Here is a 23566-nt window from a genome sequence, read left to right as displayed (position 1 = left end):
TGAATGTCCTTGGGCCTGGTCTGTGAATGAGTGGAAAAACAAGTGAGACAAATATCACATGAATTTAGTGTGTTCTTAATAACAATTAGTGGAAAAACACCTTTTTGTAAACATCTTAGCATCTTAGTCCAGACCTGTACCTGTAAATCCTATGGTCAATGGTGAATAAAGAAGGTAGCCTAAGCCTAGGCCTAGGTCAGCTCTCTGCCTGGCCAGGCTCTGCACTCCTTCCTGAACAAGATCTTTGCCTCTGCATGAATTTCTGTCTGCGTCCTGGTATGCGTTGTTCCTAATCGCCGCGTTCCACAAACACGTCAAGGTAAGCACTATGTACTTACAATGGTGGAAGCAACCACTGGATGGTTGGAAACATATGCCGTACCTCATGCTACAGCCCGAAATACTATCTTGGGCCTTGAGAAGCAAGTCCTTTGGTGACACGGTACGCCAGAAAGAATTGAATCAGACAATGGTACTCATTTCAAAAACAGTATTATAGACAATTGGGCCAAAGAACATGGTATTGAGTGGGTATATCCTATTCCATATCATGCACCAACCTCTGGCAAAATTGAAAGGTACAGTGGTTTGTTAAAAACTACATTAAAGGCACTTGGTGGTGGAACCTTTAAAAACTGGGATTCACATTAAGCAAAAGCTACTTGGTTGGTCAACACTAGGGGATCAACCAATTGAGCCGGGCCTGGTCAATCAGAAATTCTTCGTACTCTAAAAGGAGATAAAGTCCCCAGAGTGGTTTGTCCCATATTGAGTGCACACCCCTGGGCTGGCATTCTAAACAATCTAAACCGTCCTCGACACCCCCAAAAAGTGATGGATGTCCTACCCTGTCGGGCAGAGGGGGGAGACCCAAGACAGCCCCTGCCCTATCACTGTTGGGTAGAGGTAGGGGACCAAAAAGATGATGAGGGTTAGAAGCAAGTTCCAGTTTGGTGCCACGGGCAACCCCCCTCCCTAACTGCTTTGCTTCTCCAGATGCTCCTCCGTAATAAGTTCGAGGCCCTGGATCTTGAAGAAGAGGTAGGTGAGGATGTGGTGCAAGGCCCACCTACGAGGTCACATAGGAAGAGGTAGTTGACTCCACGCCTCAAGACTGCCTCTGATAAGAAAGAAAGAAGGGTAATTGCAGTAGGCGATTTCCTTCTGGGAGGAACAGAGGGCCCAACATACAGAGTTGACCCTCATCATAGGGAAGTTTGTAGTCTACCAGGAGCCCGTATCAGGGATATCACCAAGACACTTCCCTACCTGGTGCACCCAATAGACTACTAGCCACTGCTGATCTTCCAGACAGGTGGGGAGGAAGCTGCATCCCGTAGTCTGAGGGGAATGAAGAAAGATTTCAAGGTCTTGGGAGGGTTGGTGAAAGAGTCTGGGGCACAAGTGATTTTCTCTTCCCTCCTTCCATTTTTGGGTGACTATGTGGGATGGAATAGAAGAATTCAGTCCATAAATTATTCGCTACAAGACTGGTGCTACAGAGAGGACTTCGGATTGTTTGATAATAGCTGGTTTTATAAGACACCAGTCCAGACAGTGATACGTGGGAAAGGTTTATCTCACAGGGGCAAAAGGATACTGGGACAGGAATTAGCAGGGCTCATTTGGAGAGCTTTAAACTAGATTTGATGGGGGATGGGGTTGTAGCTGGGCTTGCACCAGTGGGGCAGCACTGTAGTATTGAGGCCTCCCTAGGGTGAAACTGGTGTACTCAACTCACTCCGTGAAATGCCTGTACACCAATGTGTGCAGCATGGGGAAAAAGCAGGAGGAGTTAGAAACCTGTGTTAGGGCAGGAGATTATGATCTGGTGGCGATTACAGAGACATGGTGGGACAGCTCACATGACTGGAATATGGTCATGGATGGCTATGTCCTTTTCAGGAAAGACAGACCAGCCAGGCGTGGTGGTGGAGTTGCTCTTTATGTGAGAGAGCAACTACAATGTATTGAGTACTGGGGCAGATGAGAAGAGAGTTGAGAGTCTGTGGGTGAAAATTAAGGGGCAGGCTGACAGGGGTGATACTGTTGCGGGTGTCTATTATAGGCCACCAGAGCAGGGTGAGGAAGTTGCCGAGGTCTTCTACAGGCAGCTGAGAGTGGCCTCACAGTCACAGGCCCTGGTTGTCGTGGGGGATTTTAACTTCCCTGATGTTTGCTGGAAGGACTACTCAGCCAGACATCCACAGTGCAGGAAGTTCTTCCAGTGCATTGACCATAACTTCCTGATGCAAATGGTGGATGAGCCAACTAGGAGAGGAGCACTGCTGGACCTCATTCTCATTAACAAGGAGGGTGTGTTTGAAGCAGTAAAGGTTGAGGGATGCCTTGGTTGCAGCTACCATGAAATGGTGGAGTTCAGGATCTCATGTGGCAGAAAGAGAATAGCAAGCAGAATTGCAACCCTGGACTTGAGTAAGGCAAACTTAGGCCTTTACAAGCAATTGCTAGGGGAAATCCCATGGGCAAGGCTGCTTGAAGGTAAAGGGGTCCAAGATAGTTGTTTAGCATTCAAGGACTGTTTTTTCCAAGCTCAAGATCAGAGCATCCCGACACGTAGGAAGTCAAGGAAGGGAGCCAGGAGATCCGTGTGTTTAAGCAGGGAACTGCTGCGCAAGTTCAAGTGGAAGAGGAGAGTTTACAGATCGTGGTAGAAGGGGCTGGCCACTTGGGGAGAATATAAGGCTGTTGTCAGAGGATGTAGGGAGGCAACTAGGAAAGATAAGGCCTCCTTAGAATTCCACCTGACGAGAGGGGTCAAGGACAACAGAAAGAGCTTTTTCAAATACATGGCAGATAAAACTAACACCAGAGGCAATGTAGACCCACTGATGAACGAGGTGGGTGCCCTGGTGGCAGAAGATACAGAGAAGGCAGAGTTACTGAATGCCGTCTTTGTCTCTGTCTACTCTGCCAGAGGCTGTCCTGAGGAACCCTGTACCACTGAGGGCCCAAAGGAAGTCAGGACAATGGTGGAGTCTGCCTTGATTGATGAGGATTGGGTTAGGGAACAATTAAGCAATCTGGACATCCATGAATCCATGAGTCCAGATGGTATGCATCAGTGGGTACTGAGGGAACTGGCTGAAGTTATTGCTAGGCCACTCTCCATCATCTTTGCTAAGTGTTGTGAAATGGGAGAGGTTCCTGAGGACTGGAGGAAAGCAAATGTCACTCCGGTCTTCAAAAAGGGTAAGGAGGACCCGGGTAACTATAGACCAGTCAGCCTCACCTCCATCCCTGGAAAGGTGATGGAACAGCTTATCCTTGGTGCCATCTCAAAGCATATCAAGGATCAGAGGGTCTTTAGGGACAGTCACCATGGCTTCAACCAGTCATGCTTGACCAATCTCATAGCCTCTTATGAGGACATAATGAGGTGGATAGATTGCGGCGATGAGGAACGACGCACACTGGGACACAGACCAAGATGCACACACAGGCAGAGATCTTGTGCAGGAAGGAGCGCAGAGCCGGGCAGAGCAGAGAGCTGAGCCAGGCTGAGGCCCTCTTTATTAGCCTTTGATAATTTATAGGATTTACAGATACGGATCTGGACTATGATGTTTTATCAATAATTGTTATTAAAAACACACCACACTCATATTACGTCTGTTTCAGTTACGTTCCCACTCATTCACAGGTCAGGCCCAATGACATTCAGACATCACATGTACTTGGGGACATTTATCTGGCCCGAGATAACATTCTCACTAGTCTGGGCTATCACTTTTTACAGTTATGAGAAACGTACTTCAGCACAACCTGCCCTTTATATTTTGACTAGTTCCTATGATCTAATTATGTCAGTACTACTTCTTCTTTGACCATCCGGATGGTCATGTTAGTATTCCTTTATCATCCAGGTGGCTAGAACTGCACATCTTGCTTTCCCATGTCTTTGCTTTCCCATATACATGGTGGCAAAGCAGTGGATGTGGTCTACCTTGACTTCTGTAAAGCATTTGGCACAGTCTCACACAGCATCTTGCTGCTAAAATAAGGCAGTGTGGTCTGGACGATCGGGCAGTGAGGTGGACTGTGAACTAGCTGAAGGAAAGAAGCCAGAGAGTCGTGGTCAATAGGGCAGAGTCTAGTTGGAGGCCTGTGTCTAGTGGAGTGCCTCAGGGGTCAATACTGGGGCCTGTATTATTCAATATATTCATCAATGATTTGGATGAGGGAATAGAGTGCACTGTCAGCAAGTTTGCTGATGACACCAAACTGGGAGGAGTGGCTGACACGCCAGAAGGCTGTGCTGCCATCCAGCGAGACATAGACTGGAGAGTTGGGCAGGGAAAAATGTAATTAAATATAGCAAGAGCAAGTGTAGAGTCTTGCATCTGGGTAGGAACAACCCCAGGTTTGGGTATAAGTTGGGCAATGACCTATTAGAGAGCAGCATAGGGGAAAGGGACCTGGGGATCCTGGTGGACAGCAGGATGACCATGAGCCAGCACTGTGCCCTTGTGGCCAAGAAGACCAATGGCATCCTGGGGTGTATTAGAAGGGGGGTGGTTAGTAGCTCGAGAGAGGTTCTCCTCTCCCTGGTGAGACTGCAACTGGAATACTGTGCCCAGTTATGGGCCCATCAGTTAAAGAAGGACAGGGAACTGCTGGAGAGAGTCCAGCGCAGAGCAACGAAGATGATAAAGGGAGTGGAGCATCTCCCTTATGAGGAAAGACTGAGGGATCTGTGTCTCTCTAACTTCGAGAAAAGAAGAAGATGAAGAAGATGACGAAGAAGACGACAATGACGACAATGGAGGGGTGACCTCATTAACATCTGGGAAAAAGGAGATTGAGCCCCTGTTTGTCATGTTTGTTTATTATATTTCTTAATGAGCTCATGAAATACAGTTTAGCTCACAGAGTACATTGTCCTGTAAATTTGAGAGATCCGAATGGACCTTGACACCCCTATCACTGAGTATCTGGAGCACCTCCTGTCCTGTGCCCCCCAGAACTGCTGGCTCAGACCACACAAACAATAAGGAGCAGGGGGACACAGACAGTCCCAGCATCCCCGCCACTACAGAGCATCCTCAGGCTGGGCATTTGGAGGGGGACCCCCATGTCCCGGGCATCCCAAGCCCCATGGGGGTGTGCAGTGAGGGAGTGGGAATATCCTTCAGCCCATCTGTTCACTACTGCTCCAAAATGTGGGGACAGTCCCACTGCTACCCCATCTGCCCCCCAGGGCAAAGCATGGTCCCAACCCTCCTCCATGGAGGGAGAGCCCTGGCATGGCCCATCCTCTCCTGGTGCCTGCAGCAACTGACATGCAGCCCCCATCCCTGTCCCCAGGCACAGGTGGGTTCCAGCAAAAGGTGGCAGTAGTGTGGCTAGAGTATGAGCTCAGAGGAATGCACCACAGCCTTCCTGCCAAAGCAAACCCTGCTGCTATGGCTCTACCTTCCCAATACCATCCCAGGCCCTCACCAGCTGCCACTGTGCCACAGCTGCCCTGTTCTGTCTCCTCACACCCACTCATGCTGGAGTGATAAAGGACTCAGCATTCTGATTCACTGTGAATCACGCAAAGCCATTTATTACAGAAACAAGCCTCCTTATATACGCAACTATTCTCTAATCACGCGTCCACGCTCCAAGCATGGATTCGCTAAATGAGTATCACGGGCAGTCCACACGCTGGAGCCCCACCGATGATAGGTCCGACGACTCACGCTGAGGCCCTGTTAATGAAGAAACGCCCCTCTTTCTCACAGCAGATTCTGTTCTCAGCTTCTCAAAGTGGCCTTGAGATTCCTTTGGGCCTGACTAATTCAACAACATATCTCCATCTAACCAAAGCCCTCCACAATTCCCCCTTTTTGTTCTTGAATTAGTCAGGCCCATTAAACAGCATGCTGAATCGTCCTTGAAATACACTGCAACATAGAACATGTGATTAACAACATAATTACAATTACATATAATGTAATTAAGATCAAAGAACTACCCACTTATTCCAAAACTTATAAGCTATATGTCAAACCTCAACTTTACTATGGCAATCTTATTAATGTACTGTTCTAGTTTGCCTAAAGCACTTATTAATAGATTCAGAATAAACAAACAAGTTAATACAACACAACCATAATCCTAATGTTAAAAGTAGAACATTTATAACTGCTTGATTTTGTAGATTTTGTAGGCATGTCTCATAATGTTACCTCATTTTTGCATGGAGTATCTAAGTGTAATATCACCCTTTTGGCTCTCCTGCTGATTGTTCAAATTGCCATTCTCCACAGAAGGTACACCACCTGCTTGCTAATAGGCTTCTAGACCACCAGGTCTGTGAGCATCTATAACACTGAATTAGGAGCCATGGTTTACATGTGAAACAGTCCTCACAACTTATCTCCCTCCTGTCCATCTGCATCCATCGAATCTTTGTTGTCTTTATTCAGCCATGGCTTGACCCATTTCGCGGGAATCCACTTCAATCCTTGGTCTGTAATGACACAAACATAACCTTTTCCCCAGGTTATCAATTGATGTGGCTTTTTCCATTGACTAGTGATATGGCCATAACTAATGTAGGTTCTTTCTGATTTAGCATGGTTTTGGGTCATACTTGCAAAGTATTTCATCACATACAATCCTTTTGACAATTGGGTTTGTGCTGTTTCCTCCACTCCCCCCTTTTTTTTAAAACCAACAAACAAACAAACAAACAAAGTTCAGAATCAGATACACACGTTGGATCTTGACTACGTACTCAAAATCACAAATCAAATTTAGAGGTTCCTCCTTAAAAAGCTCTAAGTAATTTAAAGCTGTGCCAAGTTCTGCTAATTGGGTTGAACCTTCAATAATTGTTACAGAATGATGCCAATCGTTATCTTCACACCAAACCACTACAGCTTTATGAGACTTCCCAGAACCATCAACAAAAACTGTGCAAGTATGTAGGATCAGTCCAAATACAAGTATGGTCTATGACCTGATGTTAAAGACTTGCAGGTTCTGCAGCAATTTACATTTCGGCATGCCAAAAGCTGTGCTGTTAAGAAAATCAGCTAGTGCAATTTACAAGGACATAGATTACAAATAAAAAAAAAAACAGAATTAAATTTCACAAATGGTACATATATGACAAAAGGCTCATGGTCTTTTAAGACTTAAATTCATTCCCTCCATTTTCTTGATCAGAGTGACAATTGATATATAACAGTCGGTATATCAATCTGCTAGCAATCTCATCATACTGTCCCACAATAGCCACAGGTTGTTTCATAGACAAATCTGCAAGTCCAATCGAATGCAGTCAGCCTGTAAGGTTGTCATAAATTTATTCCTCAAAGTTTCTAACTCCATTTTGGTTGTCATATATATTGGATATTGTTTTCCCTTACCGGATCAAAGTCCTGTTTCAGATCTATCAGTGTAATATTTGCTTTATTGAAACATTGGCTGTTAATACTAGTGGAAATACAGCATTTGAAATTTCCTTGGAGATTTCTCGCTTGCAGCAAGCAGATCTGCACCATCCAAGCAGCTTCTTGTAGGACATGCAACTAAACAGAATTCTCAGAAAACGTTATTTGAGCTTACAATTTACTTAACAAATCCTGACCCAAGAGAGGTATAGGACTTTCTGGCAACTACAAGAATTCATGTATTAAAACTTTGTTCCAAATTTGGCATTCTATTGGTCTCAAAAAACAGCCTTTCTTTCGTTCTCTCCCATGACCTCAAAAACTAGCATGGTGAATTTACTAAGAAGTCTCTTACAACCAGTTACCACAGAATAAGTCTATTAAAAAAAAAATAATTGGTTTAATTTCCCAGCTTCATTAGAACTATGGACCCACTGGTAATGCCTTTAAATTTCAAACCTCAGACTCCTATATGCAGTATTACAGTTCTCTAGCAGTAATATTGCTTGGGGGGGGGGAATAAAATCTCCCTCTCACCCCCATCTGAGATGGCAGGATCTCCAGCCCAGCATGAAAACAAATCAGTTCAACTCCACATTAAACCAACCTGGCTGCACTCCACACCCAAATCAGTACCAGCCTGACCCAGAGAAGCACTGAGCACTCTGACCTCCCCAGAGCTGACCAGTGTGAAAAGACTGACTTCAGCAAGGAGGTAAAATTATGAGCTCTTTCCCCAGATGTGCCAAAACCTAGGAAACAAGACAGAAGCAAAAAGAAACATCACCAACAACCCCTGATATCAAGCCAAGAAGCAACACAGTACCACAACAAGGATGGATGACAATACTCTGGGAAAAAAAAAGATAGAGCGGGGAGAGTAAACCCCCCTTTCTCTGCTTAGCAGCGGGAAAACAGGTTTTTCCAGTTTTTTTTTTTTTCTTCTTTCTCTTCTTGCTGCAGTTCAGATGTAGCCAAGGCCACGCAGCTGGCATAATCGCTGGTACGAAGTGGGAGGCTCTGGCAAACTCCTCGGTTACAATGAGCTGAGTTTTATACACGATTCCAATTAGCTCAACAGTTGTTACATTCCTCAGCCCCATTTACCTTTCACAATTTAAAGATGTCAAAATACAGTATATTAAACATCAATCCATTATTCCATTTTCCTAGATCCAAATCAGTTCACATTCCAGCAACTTTTAAATACAACTTCATACAATAACAAATTCACATCCATCATAGCATTTAGGTGTTTGTTTGTTTCTTTTCTTTTTTTCTTTTTCCTTTTTTTTTTTTTTCAATGCAAAGCAGAGTTTAACAATTTAAATTCTTTTCTGATCTCAAAATTACTAGATGACAATATAAGCAATTACTCTAATGCACAAGGATGCACCCTAAGAGGGAGCAAGGTGGAATTTTAGCAGTGAAATTTTAGCAGTGGAACTGGTTCCCATTTTGTAACTATCTCCCTAAACAAAATTGTTTTTGTACCAAATACAAATATGCAAATTAAAATACTGAGCTCAGATATGAAAACCAAATACCAAGTTCAAATATGCAGATGGATCACAGTTACACTAATTTAAGACAATCTCTCAATTTTTGCATTGCACCTCTGAACTGCTCACTGCTCAGCCAGGCAGAGGTATCGCTGGGTCTCCCTGACAAAACAGGTCAGTGCGCGCTGGAGCCCAATTGGCACCTGCCCCCCCGCCACTGCAGCAAGCTGGACTGGGCAAGGTTTTTATCAGTGTCTCATCTGGTGCGCTACAACTGTTATCCCAAAACCAGGATTCTTTACTTGGTGTGCATACAAAAGAGCCAAATCCAGCACATCGAGATGAGACACAGCCTATCACAGAGTTGCGCAAGGCTGGATACTGAAATAAAGCTAGCGTGCTAGAAAGACAAAATAACAGCTACTACACACGAAATTTTACCATCACATTCACACAGTAAAGAACTAAATTACTCATGATCTTCTGTATTATCACAAAATGCACATTTTGAGTCAACGGATTCTCATGATTTAACAGACTTATCGTACCATATAACAAAGACCTACCAAAATTGCAACATGCTTAAACAGATACCCACAAAGAAAACAGTTTAATAAGGAAAGCATCTTGCAGACTTCAGCAAGTTTTCTGACCTGTGTGTTATCAATTAATTCTCTCTCAGCTTGTTGAAGTTCAAATCGCCCTGCCTGTAATACTGTCTGAAATGATTTAATGATTTCTTGTCCGAGTGCTTTCCTATGTTTTAAAACACCTCCCAATACTGATTTTTTAGGAACACAACTGAAAATAATCATTCCTGACCCCATCTTGCAAGTAAAAACTTTGAGAAGAGGGAGGGAGGGGGGGAAGCACAGGGCTGCTTGCAGCATGAGTGGGAAGAGCGGGGAGAAGGTTTTACGGCGCACTTAAAAACAACTAGTAAAACAATTAAATCACATTCCTGACAAGCTGCTTGATTTTCAGAGAGGCAGTACACAGGAGCACATAATATGTACTGTAAAACTCGCAGATAACATGTTGATAGCAAACATTAGCATTCTCTACTGCTATTTTCAACACCAGTGCTTCCTTAACTTCTAAGTTTTCAACCTGCTTATTGATGGCCTCTTGAAGGTGGTCAATAAATTGCATGTAATTTTCATTGGGACCCTGATTAATAGTTGCAAATGATTTGGCTGCTTTGTTGGTTTCAGGCACCTCTCTCATAGCTTGATATTGCTGACTGTTGGATTCACTAATAGCTGATCTAATCTTTCACACAGTTCTTTTGCCCAGTTCTTATCCGGCGACTCCTTCTGCTCTTTCGTGGAAGTTGGAGGGTTAAAAGGCGGTAAAAGCAGATACAAATTGGTAAAAGGACTTGTCTATGACTTTAGCATTCTCAGCTTTCACAGGTTCTTTGGGCAAGTTGTCTGATTCCAATCCTTTGGACTTGCTGTTCTCATCAAGGTTGGGTAATAGTGTAGGAGGACACCCGCTCGGCATTTTTCCTCCCCCCGCCCCGGACTGCTGAGCTATCAGGGGTGCTGAAAGCACAACAGGGGATGGAGTAGAGAAGGTATCAAAGACACAAACCGGGTGAACTTCACAGTGACTTTCAGGATACTTATCAGGCTGCAATGCTACAAAAACTCCAGCAGCAGCAGACCGTTCAGCCTTAAAATCTTTTATAAGTTTCCATGTAGTTACTAATGATTTAGCTTCTTTATCATCTCCATTGCTGACTTTATCCCATAATTTCTGCCCTATATCATCCCAAAGTTCAGTTTTAAAAACCTTCTCAGCTTCTGTCGGATAGCCATTAGTTCTACACCAAACCAACAGTCTACGTATGTTACTTTCTTCATATTTAAGTCCTCTCATAGAGAGAATATGCAGGAGGAGTTTAACTATGGCTTGTTCCTCAGAGGATATGTTTTGCCCCATAATTTCACTCTTCCCTCCTCCTGCTCCCAGCCGCTCACCTTTTCCGGTGATTTCTTCAACAAATTTATCTGCGGAACATCCGTACGCCTCCGCCCGGTTCTCAGTCCAGCTGATCCGCCTCCGGCTGGGCCGTTCCAGGCTTTTCCCCGATCGTAGTGAGACACCATTCAGAGTATCACGTCGGGGTCACCATTTGTTGGAGCGATAAAGGACTCAGCATTCCAATTCACTGTGAATCACGTAAAGCCATTATTACAGAAACAAGCCTCCTTATATACGCAACTATTCTCTAATCACACGTCCACACTCCAAGCATGGATTCGCTAAATGAGTATCACGGGCAGTCCACACGCTGGAGTCCCACCGATGATAGGTCCGACGACTCACGCCATGCTGAGGCCCTGTTAATGAAGAAACGCCCCTCTCTCTTTCTCACAGCAGATTCTGTTCTCAGCTTCTCAAAGTGGCCTTGAGATTCCTTTGGGCCTGACTAATTCAACAACATATCTCCATCTAACGAAACCCCTCCACACACTCAGACCCTTGCCCCATGCCATGTCCAGAACCCTGGGGTACAATGTTCCAGTATGTTCTGGGCAGCCGTTCCCAACCTAGGCTGAGCTTGATGCCGGGGTCTTCCCTGGCTCCCCCCAACCTGTGTGGCACTCCAGGCCAGAGTGAAGGAGAGGTCAGGGGATGGAGGGGTTTGGGGAAGGCAAAAAATAGTTTGCAGCGACTCTCATATTTACATTTGGGATTATGTATTTACATGACCCCATGGGGCTATATACAGGGATGGGGGAGATTGGGCGGGGGGGAGCCACAACATTGAAGCCTGCCCTGGTGTGGTTGAGGGGCCAGTCCCAGCAGGAGCCTCTGTTTCTCCCCTGCCCCAGGAGGGGGTGATGTGTCACAACTTCTGCCAGGAGCTAGGTACCAATAAGAGACTGCAAAGTGCCCTACGGGGCAGCTAGGTCCTGAGAGCAGCTCAGAGACAGCTGAGCCACTGGGGAGAAGGCAGGGGGGCCAAAGATCCCAGAGGATGAGGGGATATGGGGTCCCCCGGGCTGGATTGGGGCTGGTTCCCCCCTCCAGTGAAGGCTGCAGAGGCAGTTGGACTTTGCTGGTACTGATGAAGAGGGGCAGATGGTGCCATGGCCACTGGCCCACTCAAGCCCTGCTGAAGCAGAGGGGCTGCAGTGGTAGGGGGAAGCTGCAGTGGCAGGGGGCCCTGGTCCATCCCAGGGGCCAGGTGCTGGGAAGCATAGCGGCCCACTGGGGTTGGGGACTCCACCACCGGGATCAAATGACTTTGGGGTCTTTCCTCTCACCCAGCAGCCAGTACATCTACATCTTCCCCTTGCTCTGGGGGCCAGAGGTGGGCGGTGAGACCCTCCCCAGCTCCCGGTGCTGCCTCTCGGGTGCTATGCCCAGCATCGAGTGGGACCGAAGGTCCCAGCCCCCACCTGTCCACCCAGTACATGACCCTGTGGCAGGAAGACAGCCCAAGACCCTGCACCCTAACCTTTCTCTCCACATTCCTGTGCAGTTCCAGCTCAAAGCAGCCAAACTCATCCAGGACTTCCTTAGTGGTGGAAGAGATGTGGATCTTCAGAGTTGGATAGCACAGAGGGGCAAAAGGGACATGACTGCATCTGGGAGCAAGGCATGACCTGTGGCACCGGACCCCAGCTGCCAGTCCTGCGGCTTACCCTGGTTGTTGGACTCCACGCAGAATGCAGTGTTCACCATGTCCCCAAACAGGCAGTACCGCAGCATCTTCAGACCCACAACTCTGGCACACACAGAACCTACAGGCACAGAGATGCCTGAGACTGCTGCAGGGCAGGTGAGCATCCCCCAGCCACAGTGTTAGCTGGTGTAGGGGCTCACCGGTTTGTAAGCCAATATGCAAGCAGAGCTGGTCATTGGGCCAGTGATGGATCGTGAAGGTTTTGACAGCCTCAAGCAAGGCCAGAGCCATGTGAACAATCTTTCAGGCATGCAGTTTCTTCTTGTGCACCAGCAGCCCCAACACCACCATGTAGGCATCCCCAATGGTCTCCACCTGCTGGGTCAGGGGGAGTGAGTAAATCCTGGGCTCCTGCCCCATCCCAACTCAGCTGGGATGAGGTCAAAGGTTAACTTTTGGAATATTCTGTGTGGTAACACAAAGTGACAACAATTACCCAAGAGGTTCAATTAAATCATGAATTTACTAAAAACATCACTCAGAATTACAGGGAATAGTGGTTTGGCAAAAGTTAGTAACTATATCATAAAACTTAGCAATACTTTAACAACAAAAACAATATTACTCTTAAATGCCCAGAATAAAATTAGAAAGAGAGAGAGAGAGGAAAAGGAGAGAGATAGTTTAAGATATCAGAAGAAAGGTAAGATCTCACCACTCCGTTGTTCTAGCTTGTGGTGGGTACAAAACTTCATTAATGCCATGCAGCACACACACACACACTAAGACAAAAAACACACAAACAAAACAGACTAAAAAGTGTCCCAAGTGAGCAAGTTTTATAACCCAGTCCATTTAAATGCGAGTGTGGCGGATGCACTTGACCCCCACCCCCAGCCAAAACAGCAGCAGTTTAGTCAAGGCTCGAGAGGAGGTAAGGACCTGAGCTGCAGCCAGGCCAAGAATTCCTTCCAAGAGACCCACAAGGAAGCAGGACGGCACACTGAATGCCAGTAACTTGTGAGCACAGGGAGTCTCATGCATACTTTTCCTACTGTATGCAATTTGACTACTAGTCAAGCACTTCATTCTATAAATATGACAGCCTGGATGAGCCCACTTTGAGCTCTCCCTGCTAAATAAGTGAGCTGTATGGCAATGGTTTTACTACTCACAGGTCAGTGGATGAACCCAGTTCAAGTTCAATATTAATCATTTAGCTTAAGTAGATGCACACCAAATGTAATGGATTATTTAGAGATATAAGGTTGTACGATTTTTAGTGTATTCTTTTTTGAGCGGCGGAGGAACACGCAGGTCGACTCAATATGAGTGATAAAGCATAGTTTGATTTATTAGCCCAAACAGCATATACTTATACAGTTCACGATAATTATGCATACCTGTCACCTACTAATTGGCTTAAGCTCTAATAGTCACATTTGCATGGTCCTCCTACTTGCAGTTGCTAGCTATGCTTATTCTACATTCTTGTGCTGTTGAAAGCTGTTTGTGAAACTCTGCCAAGGTCGCAGTGACCTTGCTGATTTTACTGAAACAGTCAGTGGTTCCCACTGCGGCCTAGTCTTGCTACTTATGCTAAGGTCTTCAGAACAGGCTCTGCTCGTACAACTGCTCTGCAGACCCATGTCCCTTATTTTTAAGCCGTTCTCCAACATTCTTTGACTCATGTTACTTGGTAGATTAGATTTGCTAAAATTTTAAGCTGTAAGGTCCTGCTTGTATTTACCAAAATCAACTGCAGACTATACCTTAATATCTTCAAGGTCAATCTCTGTTCAAATACCCGCCGCCAGGGAATCCACAGACCTACCATAGTCCCCCACATGCAGCCAAGAGGGAGCACTTCAGCAGGACTAGGAGGGTTTGGTGAGAGGGCTAAACTCCCCACCTGCCACACTGACCTTGAAGTGGTAGGTGTTGGCAAAGATCTGATACTTGCCATGCGTGGTCATCAGGGAGCCGTAGCTGGAGCTGTGCTGCGGGGAAGGAGAGAGCTAGGGGTGGGGACCCTGGGGCGAGAGGTGACAAGCACCAATGGAGGCAGGCAGGGACACCCAGGGGCGTACAGGGGATAGTGCAGGACAAACTCCGATGGGTCAGCACAAGCTCTGCATGCTCTGTAGAGAGGGTAAAGTCTATAGGATGAGGTATGGTGCACTGCAGGGGATGGATAAGGTGTGGCTGCACAGAGGACAGAGGACTGCATAGGGGACAGATGAGGTCTGGTGCTCTATAGAGGATTCAGAGTTGTGTAGGGGATGGAGTGTCACATAGGAGATGGATGAAATGTAGCTTTATAGGGAATGTAGAGTTACGGAGGGAGGAAGGGTTGTGTAGGGGATCAACATGATGCAGCCTTGTAAGGGAGGAGTGTTGTGCAGGAAGGGAGGGTGGCACAGGGTCAGGAGGAAGGTGGTACCCCAGGACTGGCAGCTCAACCAGGGACAGGGTGAGACAGCTGCCTGCTGCCTTGTGGTACTGCTCGGGGCTCTCAAATGGCAGCTCATCCCAGCAGATCCTCCTGAGCATTCTGGCAAGCTCCTTCTCCAACATAAGCTTCCTGGGAGGCACATGGGGGTCAGGTCCCTGCAGGCCCCTGTCCTGCCCACTCCCCCACCAGGTTGAGGGGTGCTCAGGCAGAGGCACTCCCCAGCCCCAACTGACCTGAAGATGAGGAAGCTGGAAATGCTGAATATGATGAAGGTGAGGCCAGTGCCCAAACCCTGGATGACCATCATGGAGAGGGGGCTGCAGGCAGGAAGGGATGTCAGTATGGTCCAGCTGCCTGTGGGAACCGGGTGGCCATACACCCACAGGGAAGGGTGCTGGGGACCAAGGGATGTGGGGACCTGGTACACCAATTTTTCTCACAGGAGGGGTTATCCATGATGAAGACGCAGGGTGAGTTGTTCAAGGCAGGGGGCCTTTCACCCAGAGAATCACAGAATCACAGAATGGTTGGGGTTGGAAGGGACCTCTGGAGATCATCTAGTCCAATGCACCTACTGTGGCAGATGCACTCAACCCCCTCCCAGCCAAACCAGCAGCAGTTTGGTCCAGGCTCCAGAGGAGGTATGGGCCTGAGCCATAGCCAGGTCAAGAACTCCTTCTAGGAAACCCACAAGGAAGAAGAACAGTACACTGAACACTGATGAATTGTGGACACAGGGAGTCTTGTGCATACTTTTCCTACTGTATGCAATTTGGCTACAAGTCAACCACTTCATTCTATAAATATGGCAGCCTAGATGAGCCTACTTTGAGCTCTCCCTGCTAAATAAGAGAGCTGTATGGCAATGGTATTATTACTCACAGGTCAGTGGATGAGCCCAATTCAAGTTCAATATTAATCATTTAGTTTAAGTAGATGCACACCAAATATAATGAATCATTTAGCGGTATAAAGTAGTATGTTTTTTAATATACTCTTTGCTTCATGTTACTTGGTAAGCTGGATTTGCTAAAATCATAAGCTGGAAAGTTCTGCTCATATTTACCAAAAGCAACTATAAACTACACTGAACACTTGCAAGATAAGACCTAGTTTGCACTTTGCTGGGAAGAACGGAACTGACTGCAGAAAAATAATGATTCCAAGGTTAACACAGAGACATTACAGACATCTGCAAAATGAGGTCTATTTTGCACTTCACTGAAAAGAAAGTATTTATTCAGACAAAACAGTACCTGCAAGGCTATGGCCCATAAAAAATGTCTATGGCAAAACAAAATAAAGGCTCATATGAGATCAGCAAAAAAGATTCAATGAGATGTAAGAAGGCCTCAAAGTGAAATATTGCTATTGGACTGAATCATGGTATGGATGGTTTGTAAAGATATAAAAGTCTATGGTTTTCTATGCTCAGGTCGGAACCTCTGTGCAGGTACCCAGCTTGAGACAGCCCTCCTGCTATTCTACTCCATTAAATTTTTTTTCTGAGAATTTGTTTCCTGAAAGTCTGCTCTGCATATGGTTATCAGGTCTCGCCTGAAAGTTTGCCTCTGGAGTTCTAAAATATAGACTCTAGAGCGAATGGCTATCAGGGAGGGAAGACACCTGAAAGTTTGCTTCATGAACAGACACAGGTACCTGGAGAGAAGGTAAGCAGCATTTGGGTTGGTATATTTCCCCCATGCAGTAAATAATAGAGTGAACCTGCCAATGAACTCTTTAAAGTTGCACTTCTATTTGAGAGATCTAAGCATTGTTCTGCAGTAAGCAGAACCCTAAATTACTCCTCTGCGACACTGCTAAAGAAGGTTCACCTAGACCAGATTGCACAGGAATGCGTCCAGGCAGGTTTTGAATGTCTCCAGAGAAGGAGACTTCACAACCTCTCTGAGCAGCCTGTTCCAGTGCTCTGGCACCGTCAAAGTAAATGAGCTTCTCCTCGTATTCAGATGGAACCTCCTACGTTTCAGCCTGTGCCCGTTGCCCCTCATCCTGTCGTTGGGCACCACTGAAAAGAGTCTGGTCCCATCCTCTTGGCACCCACCCTTGAGATCTTTATAAGTATAAATAAGGTCCTCTCTCAGCCTTCTCTTCTCCAGGCTGAAAAGAACAAGCTTTCTCAGTCTTTCCTCATAACAAAGATACTCCAGACCCCTAATCATCTCTGTAGCTCTCTGCTGGACTTCCTCCAGTATTTCCATTTCCTTCTTAAACTGGGGAGCCCAGAACTGGACAGAGTACTCCAGATGCAGCCTCACCAGGGCAGAGTAGAGGGGAAGGATAACCTCTGTTGTGTATTGATAAGGATAATGGCTGAAAACATTGTGGCGAAACTAGTTCATCCAGCCACAACGGATGACACATTCAGTATAGGGTGAACTGCAATTTACATATCAACGACAAGCTAACGAGCCACAGACCACGCTGGCTGGCTGATACCGGAGGTAGGGGATGAGCTGTAGGGCACATAGCTCCATCTTCTGATATGCCCAGCTTGGCAAAGAAAGGGGAAAAGCTGAGACCCTTCAACATGGCCCAGGATTTGTCGAGACTTGACAATCTTTCACAATCACCCCTTCCCCCCAGACTTTCCTCTACTCTGAGAGCTATAAAAAAGCTCACCTAAAACAGCACTAACAGGGAACTCACCCTCAGGACCCTCCGTGCACCAGCCTCGCCGCGGGAACCAGACCAGACACCGGAGGGTGCTGCGCTCCTGAACTACAAACCCCAGCATCCTCCCTGCGGGACACCGGAGGCCATACAACATCGTACAAGTCCTGTCATCCATGCTGCGGAGCCGTAAGAGTGGCTAGATCCCTTACCCTTTTCTTTCTTCCTTTCTCTCTGCTCTTTCCTTCTCTCCATTTTTCTATATCCCTATTTCTGTGTCTCTCCTTCTGTGACTGGTGATATATTACTCTCTTTCTCTCTTTCTTATACCTTAGTTTTCCTTCCCTCTCTACCACTTTCTTTCTCTCTTTTCCTTTTCAACATATAAGAGTAACATCATCTTAAGCTCTGCTGTTGGATTCTTGTTAAATTTTGTGTTATAGCTACTAATGGTTGCCAATACATTGCTAGTAGAAGGACTCTTGCTGTTAACGTATTGATAAGTTCTGTGATATCACAAAATACTTTTGCCAAGCCACTATTCGCTGTTATTAATATTCCAACACGTGCTTCTAGTAAAACTCATAATTAAATAGGACCCCTGGAGTGATTGTCTGTCATTCACTTCACGTAACTGCACAGAATTAACCCAGAGTTAACTCACACCTGGTCTCATCTGTTGAGTAAGGGCGTGTGTCGCGTTCAGAGTTAACTCATCCCTCATCCCATCTGTTGGGTTGGGACAGTTTTATTTGGTGTCAGAAGTGGGATATTCTGTGAGAAGCAGTTTAGAGGGGGGATAGGAGCCAGAGGTTTCAAAGGAGGACTGATTAGTCTGTGCCGCGTTCTCCAGCAGTGGGTCATGGCATCCCAGGTTAAGCCAGACCTGGACTGCTCCCTGCTGTTGAATTTACTAAAAGATTATAAGCCTTGCCTGACCCCTGAGGGTCTTAAGTGGGCCTCTGGATGTTGGTTGTCTCCAGATATTGTAACTCAGCGAATAAGGGACTTGGCAAAAAAAAAAAACCAACACAGGTTTAAACTTGGAAAAGGTAAAGCCATGATCTGTGCTGTTTTGGGAGCAGCATTGATAGCTGCCCAGAAAGAAAAAGAAACTGGGCAGGGGGTTGTAAGGCTCAGGCTGGACCGAGTCTCTCTTGGGGGAAGGTTGCACGGGAGTTGATTAATTATGACCAGCGTATGGGTTTCATTGGAAAAGAGGTTAAGTCTCAAGTAGCGGTGTGCCGAACTGAAACAGAGGTAAAATTCCCTCGCCCCCGAGACAAGAAATTTATGGGGATAGGTTTGAGGCATCAGTGTTGGAAATTAGGACTGGATAAAGGTATTCCCCGAGAAGTGATGGATGGCTTGCCCTTCCCCAATTTACAGCTGCTTGTAAAGATGTGTAAATCAGAAGATACAGATCAACCAGGAAAGCAATACACCCCCACGGCCCCTGTAACTCAGGTGTCAGCCGTGCCAGTCATTCCCACAGCTCCTAGAGAGAAATTCAACAGCCCCTCAAAGCCGGGAAACTTCCTTCGCCGTCCCCAGTAAGTGAGCCGGGGGACGGCGAATGGATATATTTCAGATGGCTCACTGAAAATAAGGGGGATCTGCTAGTAACTGGGACTCTCACAAATATTCTGTGTTTGGATTTACTCAAGGGTAAAGCCACAGCGTGCTCAGTGCTAGGAGCAGCCCCGGGGGCAGCTCAAAGCACCAGGCACCTGGACAAACAAACAGAGCAAGAAACGGTAAAGGTCCTACAGGACCAGTTAGCTGCAGAATGCAATACCACTCAGCAGCTCCTTACAGCTCTGTTAGATGCATTAGACCGGGAGAAAATCTTACAATCTGAATTGGAAGAATATAAGCAGGCAAAATATTACCAGACAAATCTTGATTCTGTTCCAGACAGTGAGCCCGGTTTTACCAGCCCAGCACAAGCGGCTGAGGAAGAGGGTCTTAAACTCCTGTATCCACCAAAATAATTGGAAATCACCCGGGAAGTATCTTATCCCAAGAACAAGCAGGCAACAATGAGGCCCCTCATTAAAACTGAGTCTACTGATAACAGCCAAGCGGGGCGGGGGGGGGGGGGTGGCTCTGCAAGTTGCCACCCTGTGGCCAACTTATTAGAGATTCAGGAGAAATATAGTAACTTAGCCCAAGAAACGGAAACAGAATGTGTTTTAACTGGTGGCGATGAAATTTTGCTCTCAGAGAAGGAAGCACAAGGGTATTCAGAGCCTGGTGTGCTTCTGACTGCTAATGATCAAAGAGAGTTGTTAACTCAACGAGCTGCCTATTGGGAGGGGGAGCTGGACCCTTTAGAAAGGGGAGACCCAGAATGCATTGAAACCCCCGCTGTAAATCACCTAACTGAAGATTTACAGAAGTCCACCTGTCCCCAGTTAATTCACAAGAGCCCCAAGAGCCTTCCCCGGTGTTGGTAAATGTAGATCCTGTCAGGCCTCCTGACCCACTGAAACTGCGTGCAGTGCGGCTGCGGGACCTTTTGGGGGATGCGTCGTCTCCACGGGGTGGAGGGGGTGTGTTTCCCAGGGTGGTCGAGCTGTCACTTGGGTGGAGGTGGCTCAGGAACTTAATTGTGGTAGCATGGGTCTGATAGGGGGAGTCACAAAAACGAAAACTGCTGTACCAAGAGTGGAATAGCAGGTAAATCGAACTTGTCCCCTAGGTGTCCCAGAGACAAAGAGAAACCTTTTGTGGGCTGAGGGAATAGAGAAGGGAATTCCCCAAGATGTAATAGATGGAATGTCTACCCTGGCCTTGTAAAAGCTTATTAGGGCATGGAAGGCACCCCATAAAAATGAACTGCTTGCTTGGGGGGGCATGGAAGCAGAGCCCTGAGCTGGTGGGACAGTGATTATCCCTCAGATGCCCACTGTTCCTGAGGGCGGATAACAGACCTGCCACCCCCAGTCAGTGAGTCAGGGGGCAGCCAGTGCGTTCATTTAAAGAGACTCACAGAAACTGTCAAGGGGGTCTGCTGATCGCCTTTCCTCTTGATTCCTTTAAAATCAATTCTCCACTGCCGAGGTGGTCCAAGACTCAGCCAAAAATGAGTTCAATGGGTTGCCTCTGACTTACTACTTTCTGTCCCCAAGCCCCTGCTATTCTTCCAGAGAAAAGGTAAAACAAGGACCCAGCAACCCTGCTCCACAAAACCAGATGACCTGCCCTCCTGAAACTACCACCACTGGCACTGTACCCCTCGTTTTAAAGACAACAATGAACATTTATGCATGGAAAGCTACTGACACCTATGGGAAAGAGCACCAGATCAGCACTGGTGGATCATCCCTTCTTTTTTTTTTTTTTTTTAAAGAAAAAAAAAGGGGGAGGAAGTAAAAGTTGCCTTTTAGTAATATTGTTATTTTACTATGTTTGGGGATTTTTATTTTGTATGTTAGCTTTTTTTTATCTTACAAGAAAGAAATGGTGTGGGGCTGGTCACACTCTCTTTAATGCACCCAAGGCTACCATTGGCCTTCTTGGGCACATTGCTGGCTCATAGCCAATCTGTTGTCCACCAGGACTCCCAGGTCGTTCTCTGCAGTACCGCTTTCCAGCAGGTCAACCCATAACCTGTACTGGTGCCTGGGGTTATTCCTCCCCAGGTGCAGGACCCTACACTTGCCCTCATTGAATTTCATTAGGTTCTTCCCTGTCCAGTCCTCCAGTCTGTCCAGGTCTCGCTGAATGGCAGTACAACCTTCTGGTGTGTCAGGCCTTCCTTGCAGTTTTTTTCATCAGCAAACTTGCTGAGGGTGCACTCAGTCTCTTCATCCAGGTCATTTTTGAACAGGACTGGACCCAGTACTGAGCCCTGGGGAACCCCACTAACTACAGGCCTCCAGTCAGACTCTGCACCATTGACCACAACCCTATGAACTCTGTTGTTATGGCGGATGCACTCAATCCTTCCCCCCCCGCCAAACCAGCAGCAGTTTGGTCCAGGCTCCAGAGGAGATAAGGACCTGAGATGCAGCCAGGCCAAGAACTCCTTCTAGGATACTCACAAGGAAGCAGAATGGCATATTGAATGCTGGTGGCTTGTGGGTGCAGAGAGTCTCGTGCATACTTTTCCTACTGTATGCAATTTGATTATGAGTAAACCACTTCATTCTATAAATACAACAGCCTAGATGAGTCCACTTTGAGCTCTCCCTGCTAAATAAGTGAGCTGTATGGCAATGGTTTTACTACTCAGAGGTCAGTGGATGAGCCCAATTCAAGTTCAATATTAATAATTTAGTTTAAGTAGATGCACACTGAATGTAATGGATTATTTAGAAATATACGGTTGTATGATTTTTAATATACTCTTTGATTCATATTACTTGGTAGACTAGATTTGCTAAAATTTTAAGCTCGTGTTTACTAAAATCAACTGCAGACTACACTAAACGCCTCCAAGATAAAGTCTAACTTGCATTTTGCTGGGAAAATGGAACTCTCTGGGAAAACAACGATCCAAGGCTAAAGGAGAGACATTACAGACATCTGAAAAGTGGGGCCTATTTTTCACTTCGCTGAGAAGAAAGGATTTATCCAGACTAAATATCACCTTCAAGGATATGGACCAAAACCAATGTCTACAACTGAACAAAACAAAGGCCCACATGGAGTCAGAGAAAAAGGGTCCAATGGGTAGCAAAGAACCTGCTGTTGGACTGGATCTTGGTGTGAATGGTCTGTAAAGATATAAAAGTTTGTAGTTTTCTATGCTCAGGCAGATCTCTGTGCAGGTACCCAGCTTGAGCCAGCCCTTCTTCTATTCTACTCCATTAAATTTTATTTTTCTAATAATTTTGTCTCCTGAAAGTCTGCTCTGCATATGTTTATCAGGGAGGGAAGGTGCCTGAAAGTTTGCTTCGTGAATGGGTACAGGCATCTGGAGAGAAGGTAAGCCGCATTTGGCTTGGCATATTTCCCCCATGCAGTAAATAATAGAGTGAACCTGCCACCGAACTCTTTTAAGTTGCACTTCTCTTTAAAGAAACCTAAACATTGTTCTGCAGTAAGCAGAACCCTAAATTACACCCCGCGACAGTCATCCAGCCAGTTCATGATCGATGGATAGATGGATCACTGTGCACTCATCCAACCCACACTTCCCGAGCTTACCTGTAAAGATGTTGTGAGAGACAGTGTCAAAAGGCTTGCTGAAGTCAAGGTAGACAACATCCACTGCTCTTCCCTCATCTACCCAGCCAGTCATGCCATCATAGAAGGCTATCACGTTGGTCAAACATGATTTCCCCTTGGTGAATCCATGCTGACTACTCCTGATAACTTTATTTTCCTCCACATGCTTGGGGATGACATCCAGAATCAGTTGTTCCATCACCTTTCCAGGGATGGAGGCAAGGCTCACTGGCCTGTAGCTTCCTGGGTCATCCTTCTTGCCGTTTCTGAAGACTGGAGTGACATTGTCTTTCTTCCAGTCCTCAGGCACCTCTCCTTTTCTCCAAAACCTCACAAAGATGATGGAGAGTGGCTTAGCAATAACATCTTCCAGCTCTCTTAGCACTTGTGAGTGCATCCCATCAGGGCCCATGGATTTGTGGATGATCAGCTTGCCTAAATGATCTCTAACCTGATCCTCCTCAACTAAGGGAAAGTCTTCCTTTGTCCTGCCTCTAGGATCTGGGATTCCTGAAGTCTTAGCAGTAAAGATGGAAGCAAAGAAGGCATTCAGTAATTCCACCTTCTCTGTATCATCCATCACCAGGGCACCCACCTCATTCAGCAGCAGACCTACATTTTCCCTAATCTTCCTTTTGCTGCTGATACATTTGAAGAAACCCTTCTTCTTGTCCTTGACATCCCTGTTCAGTTTTAATTCCAAGTGGAGCTTAGTCTTCCTCACAACATCCCTGCATACTCTAATGTT

Source organism: Patagioenas fasciata, chromosome W (assembly GCF_037038585.1).
Source record: "Patagioenas fasciata isolate bPatFas1 chromosome W, bPatFas1.hap1, whole genome shotgun sequence".
NCBI lineage: Eukaryota > Metazoa > Chordata > Aves > Columbiformes > Columbidae > Patagioenas > Patagioenas fasciata.
This window is presented reverse-complemented; position numbering follows the sequence as displayed.